Source organism: Lactuca virosa, chromosome 5 (genome assembly GCF_052849685.1).
Source record: "Lactuca virosa cultivar CGN04683 chromosome 5, Lactuca_virosa_CGN04683_v6, whole genome shotgun sequence".
NCBI classification, from domain to species: domain Eukaryota; kingdom Viridiplantae; phylum Streptophyta; class Magnoliopsida; order Asterales; family Asteraceae; genus Lactuca; species Lactuca virosa.
Window position 1 is genome coordinate 63,256,417 of NC_136430.1, and position 11,300 is coordinate 63,267,716.

The following is an 11,300-nucleotide window of genomic DNA, read 5'->3' on the forward strand; positions in this document are numbered from 1 at the left end:
CTGGTTCTATAATCAAGTTTAGATATTTTTTTGTTCATCGTCTACTGTATTTCAATAGCAAAATCCCTTGAATAAAGTTTAATTTTCTAAGTTCTTTTCTGTTTATCTTCTTCTTCCTCAAGCAATTGTTCATCATCTTCATCGGATTTTTCTAGCTTTAACATTCGGGTGCTAGTGTACTTCATCTAGGAAGTTGATGGAGATTATTAATCCTGTGATTTTAATGTTGGGGGTAATGGTAGGGTTAGGTCAGGATGGATGTGAGGGTGATTTTTAATCTTGTTAACGGTGGTGGGGGTGGAGGGCTTCATGATTGATTGAAGTTTCCGCCCCTCCAAGAATAGGAGAAGATTGAAAAAATGGGGTTTTGGAGGAGACGATGAATGATGATATAAGTATAGGGTATTGATGAGGTTCTATTCCTAATGGAAAGACGACGGATATTCTCATGTAGTGACTTTAAGTGACGTGTCAATCCTACTTGTTGATTAGGAAGGGGTTCACCGTTTGACCCATTTATTTTCAAAATAAGGATCTCTTAAAACTAAAAAAGTTGAGTTCATGCCCTAGAATGCAATAATAATAATAATAATAATAATAATAATAATAGAGATTTTTTAAAGGAATTTTTTATAGGGTTAGATTGACATATTCCTTTTTAATATACCCGAATCTTATTCATCTTTCAATATCTCTCTTTTAGTCTTTTTAACTTACTTCTCATTGATCTTGCTACGAGAGGGTTTTACACCTTAACAAAAAAAAATACGGTTTTAATATGTCATTTTTCCAAATTTAAATAAAACTTTCAAGTGTATGGTACAAGAATGATGCTTATAAAAGACGACGACAACAACAACAACAACAATATTTACATGAAAAAAGGGAAAAATATAGTTAAGAAGCCAACCTTGTTTTTAGCACTATCTGGAAGACTCGGAATGCCATTATTTTTCGTAACGAGCGGCGAACTATCATGATCATGACGGACGACATTAGTGCTCTTACTTTTAACTGGATTCAGGGTCGGCCCAAGGGGAGTTTAAAGTGTGCCCATAAACATGACCCACTAGAATATAGGGACCAATTTTTTTGTTCCAAATTTTACATTATGCTATTTTCAGTTTTTTTACCCAAATAGGTTAAAGATGTATGATGTATTAGGCTAAAGGAAACGGCGTAAGGACAACGAGAATCAACATTCATATGAGAGGGAATCATAAACTTTTTGGGAAAATGAAATGATGCTTTGGTTCTCGCTGATAATGATTACAATTTAGGCAAGCGAAGACAATAACCCATTGATGATGGCTAGCATCAATGGTCTTCTACTCTTCTTGTATCTTATTTTCTTAAATCTGGAAGAAATCATTCAAAAGAAAATGCATAATCCTCGATAATTAGAAAAAAATCATTCCATAAGAAGCTTTCAGTTCATACTTCTTTCTTCTTAATTCTTTCTTCATAAATTTAAAAAAAAAACAGTGAACCTGAATTGGGAGTCTGACTTCAAAAATCGAAGCAAATTGAAATCGGGAGTGAGATTTCGAAAATCAGAATATGGGTTATGGGATCAGGTCTAGCGACAGAAATCAGAAGGTATTATAACTTTTTTTTTATCTATTTGGTACAATTCTAATGTTGTTTATAAGTAAAATAGTTTTTTTATTCTTTATGATTCCCGTTTTCTTGAATTCAGAAGACTGAAGCAAAGATTTGTCCACTTTCAATCCAACTTTGAGGTTAGAAGTTTCTGATTTCAAATTGTCTTGAAGTGTAAAAAACTAGAAGGTATTATACATTTTTTTATCTATACGATACATTTCTTATATTGTGTAGAAGTAAATAAGTTTTTCTTTCATTCTTTTTGATTCTTATTTTCTTGAATTCATAAGCATTTAAGCATCAATCCGTCGACTTTCAATCCAGATTTGAGGTTTAGAAGTTTATGATTTCAATTTTTTTTAAATGTCGAAAATTAGAAGGTAACTTCTTGATTTCTGGTTTTTTATTAGATGCAAATCATAATTTTTTCTTTTCAATAATGTAATATAACTTTCTGATTTCTGTTTTTTCAAAGGACAGATGTGTTATACTTTCCTACTTGAGTTTCAATGAATGTTAGAAGGATGATTGTTTCATGTAGAAGAAAATTTACTTTTTGAGTATTATGCAGATTTTTTTTTGCAATAGAATACGGAAAAATTATAGTTGTTTTGAGGGCTGTAAACGAACCGAACGAACACGACCAAAGGCTTGTTCATGTTCGTTCGTTTAAGTTAGCCGAACAAACGAATGAACACGAACGGATAAACGAACGGAGTTTTCTTGTTCATGTTCGTTCGTTTAACAAATTGTCTTGTTCATGTTCGTTCGTTTATGTTCATGAACATGCTAAACGAACATAAACGAACAAAGATAAACAAACACAATTGAACATATATGAACATAAACGAACTATAATATACTAATGTAATAAAAAAACAATTGAAAATATATGAACATAAAAAAAAACATAAACGAACGTTCACGAATATAAATGAACGAACGAAACCATTGTTCATGTTCGTTCGTTTAACTAAACGAACAACAATTTGTGTTCATGTTCGTTCATTTATTAAATAAACGAACATAAACGAACTTCCCGCCGAACAGTTCACGAACGGTTCGCCGAACGTTCAGTTCATTTACAGCCCTAGTTGTTTTGCTTAAATTTTAGGTCTTTTAAGTATTAGGGCCTATTTTTTTTTGTTAATTTGCACAGGACCTTCGAAATCTCGGGGCCGGCCCTGACTGGATTAATAATAGATCTAATCTTTATAAAATAGATTGGGCTAGCTGGAGCATGTCTCCCATCTCGAATGTTTTTTTATAATATGGCTCGAGCTTCTCGCTTAGCCTTCTTTTTGTTTTAATTATATTGCTTGCCGATCAAATATATATATATATATATATATATATATATATATATATATATATATATATATATATATATATATATACACATATATATATATAGGCCTAGGTTATTCTATTCAAAGTAATTATTGTGTTATTGTATGCATAAATATGGGCCAATCAATTTTACTTATTTTAAGAAAGTGATTAATATATATTATTGAATTAAATATAATTGAAAAATATCATCTTAATTAATTAGAAGGGTAATTTAGTCAAATAATATAGATTTAATAAAGGAAAATTGCATTTTTTAAGGGATCATAGATTCTATTAATTTTAAAAATCCGATTTTACGAATTATAATTCTTTTAATTCGGACATTCTGACAGAATATGTTTATGAGTGTATTCAAAAATAAAAATATTCTTGAACCTATTTCTTGATCATGAATTTAAAAACTTCTTGTAGAATAACAAATTCTTGAACAATCAATTGAAGAATAAAAACAAAAAATACGTTATTTCTTAGAGAATACAGGTAACAATTGTTAAGAATTACATTTATTGTTAAAGAATAAAACTAAAAAAACTTTCAAAACGGGAAAGAAAACATCAAAATCTAACAACGACTAAAACATTCTAAAAGAATAATGTTGCTTAGAATCACTTTCACTTTTATGGTCCGTTCTTCAAGCATCAACTTCTGTGATTCCAATAGAATTGGAATTCGTGATTCAATTCCAACAGAATTAGAATTCGTGATTCCATTCCAATAGAATTGGAATCTCACCAATATCATCCATTGAATCATCTACATAAACATAGTTGATACCTTTTCAGAATTCAACAGTGTCAAGATCATGCACTGTCCACATAAATGAAGTGTTAAATCAGAAAAAAAAACATAAATTGAAATATGAATCAATTCATAAAATGCAGCCAAAAATCAAGTTAAAATCAAAACAAATCCTAAATTGTACACTAAAAATCACGTCAAAATCAAATCGAATCTGAGGCGATCAAATTTTATATATAATTCCAAGTTAAATGTGCAATGAAAGACCTCCCCTCACCCATCTTTCTCTCGGTGAAGACCGAGAAGCCGCATCTCTCCTTCCTGAGGATCATTTTCGTTGATCCCTTGTTCCTTCATTAATTGATGCTAGAAACTCCTCATTGGTGGTGTTGTTTTCTCTAACTGAACAAGGAGGCAGTAGCCTCGTGATTTATTCCCTCACATGTTCCTGTCGATCACCACAGGGACAACCCTTCTCACCTCTAGTGGTTGCCTCTCCACCTGTCAAATATCGAAACCAAGCACCTTACCTTCCATTGATTCATGTCAAAAAAAAGAAGAAGAAAAATCAGAAGCAACATGGAGGCTGCCGGAGAAGCCCCCATCCGCTCACCTCTTTCCACCATCGACGAGCAACAGACCCTTTTCCCTCACACCTTTCCCTTCCTTCCCCATCAACCATCGCTTCTGCCTACCTCCTCCCAAACCTTCTTCTGACCTCCTCCTCTTCTCACCTCACAGTCGGACAAGAGGGAACAAAAGCTCGTTGCTTCTTCACTTCGTTGCTTCAGTCTCGTCGACCCCGGAGACGCTTCCTTAGCCTGCAATCGATCGACATCCATTGGACCTTGCAGCCGCTTCGTGCTTTCCTTCTCACCTTCATCGATGTACAAATACATGTGTCAACGCCCATGAAATCAGAAATCAAGAAATCGGACTTTCTTTCCCCTTCTTTCTTCATTCGAGCCCTAACTATGTGCGGGTGTGTGTGTATCGTTACTCTTAAATCGAAATTGCAGAAGAACATGTAGAGGCGATAATGGCTTGGTATTTTTTTGAAGATGGTGAAGAGATGAAGGGAATAATAGCTGGTGTTCAGTCAAGATCCAAACTTTGGATCGTGGTGGCTGAAAGCTTTCGATCGAATCCTACGGGGGGTTTTTCAAAGTGACCTCGGTGGTAATTAAAAGGGGATAAATTAGGTTAAAATCAACTAGCATAATTATAGAAAAGTATTTGGGGAAGTTGTTTATAAAATTACCTAATTACCCTTATTTATTTATTTAATTATTTATTTATATTTTAAATTTTGATTGGCCCACATTTATGCATACAATAACACAATAAATACTTTAAACACCTGAACCTAGCTCTCTCTCTCTCTCTCTCTATATATATATATATATATATATATATATATATATATATATATATATATATATATATATATATATATAGGGAGTGGTTCAAATGAGAACCCAAAAAGGTTAAGAACCATTTTTTTATATTGTATTAAGAAAAATTTTTCATTCTCTAGCTTACAACTAGTTAAACTTGTCGTCGGACCACCGTCGGACTAACATAAATCCAGTGACATTTTTTTGGTCGGATTCACAGTTTATGTGACAACCCGAAATTTCTATTTTGTACAACCATTCACTTCAATAGGAGTCAAAACTGTTTCTGCTAATTTTCAAGCTTTTTGGAATAAGTTTGAGTATTTTAAGATTAGTACTTCAGGAGATAACAGGAGAGAGGATACCCTAGGGTTTATTGTGCAACAATATTATTCCAAAACTCCAAGAGTTTGGAGTTTACGGCCTAAACAAAGGTGTTTACGGCCGTAAACCCTAAAAGGGGGTATAAATATGACACTTAGTCATATTTTACCATTTTTCACAATTTCAAGATCCAAATCTCAATTCTCTCTCAAGTATCATCCAACATTTCTTCAAGATCTTCAACTTGTAAGTGTTTCTTACCCTAATAAGTTGATATATACCTTAATCTAGTGATCTAACATGATTCCATCCGTGAAATCATTCCAAAAGTGTAGATCTTCAAGTTTCACCAAGAACACCAAGAACACACACTAGTGTTCTTGGACTTTTAGCACCTTTTCAAGCTTCTACCTAGTAAGTACTTCTATCCTAGAGTATTATAGAGCTTGTTACACTTCTAAACATCAAGAAAACACCTAAGAAACCAAGGATCAAAGGTGTTTACGGTCCAAGATGTTCTTGGACCGTAAACCCCAAAAAGGGTGCCAAAGTGTGCCCTAGTCCCTTCTAAGCCTTGGAAACTAGCCTAGATCCCTTCCTTGATGTGCTTAGTACTTGAAAACATCAAAAGACCATAAACCATTTGGGTTTATGGCCGTAAACCCAAAGGGAAATGGTCCAAGGACCGTAAACTCCTAAAAGGAGTGAAATGGTGCCCTAATCTCTTCCTAAGGCTTAAACATGAAGTAGGAATGCTTCTTGTGATCTTTAAGGCTTCAAAACACAAAATGGTCAAAGAAACATTACGACCGTAAACTCAATGAGTTATGGTCACAAAACCGTAAACTCCAATAAAGGGTTCCCTTGAACCCTAAACTCAATAGCAATGTCCTACAACACTTAGATGCAATCCTTAGGACTTATAGCACTTAAATAAGGTGTTTTACATGTCCTAGGATGTCTTAACTTTGTTAATTAGTTGTTTAAAGACTAATTGGATACATATATGTGTTATTATATGTTAACTATGATCATTGTGTGTGTACAAGTCTTCACTTGACACCTAGCAATCCTATACATTCCGTTCATCCAAACCACTCACTACAGGTGAGTTCATACCCCTTAATTAACCTTTTAAATGCTTTTATGGGGGGGGGGAGGGAATACAAGTTGAACTATTATAGTTATTATATCAATCACATGTGATTAATAACTACCAAACAAGTGGATTTCTTACTTTTTAAACTGTGTTATCAAACTGTTTTACTTCAAACTGTTTTACAAACTCTTTTACATATCAAATACTTTTATTAAACTCTTTTAACTTATATTCTGTGTATCTATATGGATATAATTATATAAGTAGGATTGAAAGGACTTAGGACTGATAGCTCACCTTACTTCCTGTTCCTTGTTTGGTTGTGGACTTAGGGTATTCGGGTTATTTGTCCGAAGGTCGTTTGAATCCTAGTTATATATCATGTATATGTGTATAGATATAAAAGGTTACTTCTTTCATTCAGTTCAATGCCTTTGGGTAGCAAAGGTATACAAACATGTTCATATACACAAACAACATTACTAGTAAACTATAATAGGTATAGTTTAGGAAGATACTATTACTAGAACAATGAAACATACAATGAGTCAGTTCATTCATGAGTAATACATAGTGATGAGAAACAAACATAATACATAGTGATGAGAAACAAACATAATACATAGTGATGAGAAACAAACATAATACACAGTGATGAGAAACAAAACATACAGGCTAGACAGAGAAAGAACACACAATACAGCTAGCACATACATATACATATACATATACATATACATTACTTACAGTTATGTGAGCCACTTAACGGGGGCATGACACTACCTGTCATGACCCGTTTTGTATCCAGAATCTCCTTAAATGGGGAGCGTATGAGTTTGTGTATAGATCTATACTGGATTGACTATCCTACACCTTGCTGCTCGCTACAGTGGGACTTGCAAGTCTACGGGTGCCAAACGTCATTTCTTACGACGTCTTACATCGTCGTTTTTCTATAGAGTCGGTAGCAGGATACAGGCCGATCACATGGTACTTTAAATAACAATTGGTTTAAAGTAATTAGTACAGCAGTAGTTACTTAATACAACACTACAGTACTATTTCATTTTCCCTTTACATTTACTTTGTGATATTCACACAATAAACAATAATGTAGAAACTATATTTTTGGTTAATGATAGTCAGATTTGGGAAAATACATACTCTTACAAGAGACACACACACAGACACTAGATGCCTTGGTAAAAGGCTACTTTTAGTAGGAAACATAGGGTTTTCTAGGAGAGTTCAAACAGTTACAAACTTTTACAAAACTTATACATTACAGACTTACAAACACTTTCATACAAATACAGACACTAATATACTTATGATCTCACCAGCTTTAAAGCTGATAAACTCTTTCAAAATAACTTGTATTCTCAGGTCGCCAGTAGACAGGTACCGGAGCCAGGTTTTTGAGAAGATGGAGCTCGTTCAAGACTCATCTTTTATTTTGATGTATATTTTTGGTGTCTATAAAACTTGACAGAACACACTTATATGAAATTATATTATTAATGCAATGGATGATGTTGTTGCTTGTTTACTACTTTGCATTGTTGAGATACTGAACATGACGTCCTCCACCCCCGAACGTTTCCGCCGTTCCGATTTTGGGGTGTGACAGTTTAATAGATCAAACATTGTAGCTCTTATTTGATTGGTAATACATTATAACACAAACATTTCATTTTTTCCAACCAAATATCCAAAATTTAATAAAAAAATAGAATTGTCTTGACAAATTCACTTTTGTCTTTTCTAAATAGAAGATTTCTTTAAAAAATATATCGTTTATATGACATAATCACAATTTTAAACACTAGATTCACAGTTTAATAAACATACTAAATTACTAATATACAACTTAATATTTTCATGCATACATTCATTCATATTCTAACACAAATATTATATAAAATATACAACTTAATACAGTTCTTTATTAGTTTAATACGTAAAATTCATAGCATAATACAATTCATTATACACTGATTCACATATTCAAAAAAGTCAAACCTAAACTCTACAACCATAAACTACTAAACGCCACCACTAACCACATGTGCCACCATCGCAATCATCATTCGTTCAAAATCAGATTTGTATATAAAATCATTAGTTGACAACTTAAATATTATATTCACAAATTAATAAACCAATTAATTATCTTATTTAGAGTTTAATGCAAAATAATTATGAAAACTAATACATTCTTACATATTTATACAACACAAAAAATAAATATATTCTCAAGAAAATTAATACAAACATTCATACATAAATCATTCATATTTTAATACAAAACTCATTAAAAATTCACAGCTTAATACAATCATTTCACAGCTTAATACAATCATTTCTCAGCTTAATACAGTCAATTTACAGTTCAGTACACAAAATTCACAACTAAATATAAAAAATTCACAGTTTTATGCATAAAAATTATACAGTCACACCTATATTCTCAATTTAAAACTTACATATATACCTTCACATATATACATTAGTGCTTCTTTCACGGTTTAATTAAACAAATATTCACAATTTAAATTTTGCTTACTTTATTTATAATTAGATTAAATTTTACATACTTTAGCAAACAAAGAATTAATAAAAAAATTTTACAGTTTAATACAGTCAATTCATAATTTAGTACAGTCAATTCACCACTTAATACAGTCACATCATAATTTAATACAAAAAATTCACAACTTAATATAATAAATTCAAAGTTTAATACACAAAAATTATACATTCACAATCATATTTTCAACTTAAAACCTACACTTCTAGACTTTAATTCACAATTTAATAAAATAGTTTAGGTCTCTCGTTCATAGTATTTACAGCTTAGAAATATAATTGATTTTGTTGAAGCATTTCATCAAATACTTTATGTGCACCACACAAATTCACATTTTAATATATTATTTCAAGACTCTCATTCACAGTTTAATAAACAGTTTAGGGCTCTCATTCATAGTATTCGCAACTTAAAAACATATTAGTTCACTCATTCATTGTTAAAACTAACTTTAACACACATTCTAAACTCAATTCACAAGATAAAAACATAAAACATAAACTATGAATAACAATTTTGTACAAATAGTAGCAAATAAGAAAACAAACGTGGATTCACAACTTAATAACAGTTGATACACAACTTAGTATTTTAAGCAAATATTATATAAAAAAAATAGGAAAACAAACTTAGATTCACAACGTAATAGCAGATAAAACTAAGATTCACAAAAGCAAACAACAAATTAGAGATTTAAATATTAAATTCACACTTTAACAAAAGAAAAAAACGATCAAAATAAAACTATTTTTTTTATCACGTGGTGGATCAAAGGCGGAACAAGACTTTTAGAATAATAGAGCTTATATTATATATATTCTTGAAAAATCAAACTCAAAATATGTATAATTAATAGTTCAAAATTTTAACATTAAAAATAGTTAAATTCTTAACGAAACAAACAATAAATTAATAAGTCAAAAGGTCAAACCCCACTAAATAAGAACCATGACAAAATAAATAAATAAATAATTCAAGTGATGTATTTCTGGAAACCATATAGACCATTTATAAAGAATACTCTTCTTTTTAATTAATAAATAATAATAATAAAATAATAATATAAAAGCAGAAAAAGAAATAAAAATGGGAATTATAGTCTTTTCAAATCTACGACGGTCGAAAAACGCAACAAAATCATATCACATTGATTGTCCGCGTACAAAAAAAAAGAAAAAAAAGGAACCAAACGTGCAATTTTGTTAAACGATAGAGACGATTTCAATAATTTAATGAAATAAGTAAGATGAGAAAAAACAATGGCCTTACCGAAAAAACATTTAAAACAATTTGAACTTGTTGGGACGGCCCGGCCTAGAAGCAATGGGTCATGGGCAAAAGTTATAAATATACAAGCGACCTACACCACGAGCAGGTTTTTGGCAACGTTCTCGTCCTGAAGCAATTAGTTTTTAAAACCACGCATCAAACTCAAAGAGTTAGGTAGTCAAATATATAATAATTTCACTGATTTAAGATCTTGTGGTTCTTTATTTGTAATTGTAAATAATACAAGTGATTTGGATTGATGAGCATTGTTGACTTGTGGATAGAAACTACTAAAATTGAAAACAGGAAAGTCGTAAGTTAGATGATTGTGGTGGGGTATTTTAAGAAACATTCCTTTTATGAAGTTTTTGTGTTTGTTTAGAATTCGTTTTTCATTAGTATAAATAAGGTTTATCTTTGGGTTAGTTTTAAATTAAGTTTTCCACCAATAAATGTTTTGTTTACCAAGTAATCTCAAAGTTTCTCTCGTTCTTTTATTCTCCTGTTCTCCCTTGTATCTTTTCTTGTTCACTGATTTCTTCCTTAGGAACCAAGCTATCATCAGTTTGATATCTAACACTAGATTTTGATTAGGTTTCTATTCCAATTAGTATATATTATTCCAATTAGTATATATAGATGTAATAATTTGCCTTTTTAATTAAGCAAGAACCCACGTTGTGGTGAAACCTTTGGCATCAAAAGTAACTAAGTTATTTTTCCTCTATTTTCCTTCAGCTCCTGTTTCGTTGTTTTTTCCTTTGTTCTGCGGCATTTCTTGCAACATAAGAATATTCACCTGGTTTGCTATCAGCATGGTATTTGTTTAAATAGTGGATTTCTTAGTTATAGTTTGTTCCCTTATAACTTGTCATCTTATTATAACTTTTTTTTTTGGTATTCAATAGGAAAAAACTCAATGATA

At 31.4% G+C, this 11,300-nt stretch overlaps 1 long non-coding RNA gene across 1 annotated transcript; it reads left to right on the forward strand.

Annotated features, from left to right (window-relative positions):
- Nucleotides 1-1,312: 1,312 nt before the first annotated feature.
- LOC145117379 (uncharacterized) lies at nt 1,313-8,041 on the forward strand. Its single transcript, XR_013712635.1, has 3 exons — nt 1,313-1,599; nt 1,700-1,742; nt 7,903-8,041. It is a non-coding gene; the product is annotated as an uncharacterized LOC145117379 (long non-coding RNA).
- Nucleotides 8,042-11,300: the final 3,259 nt, after the last annotated feature.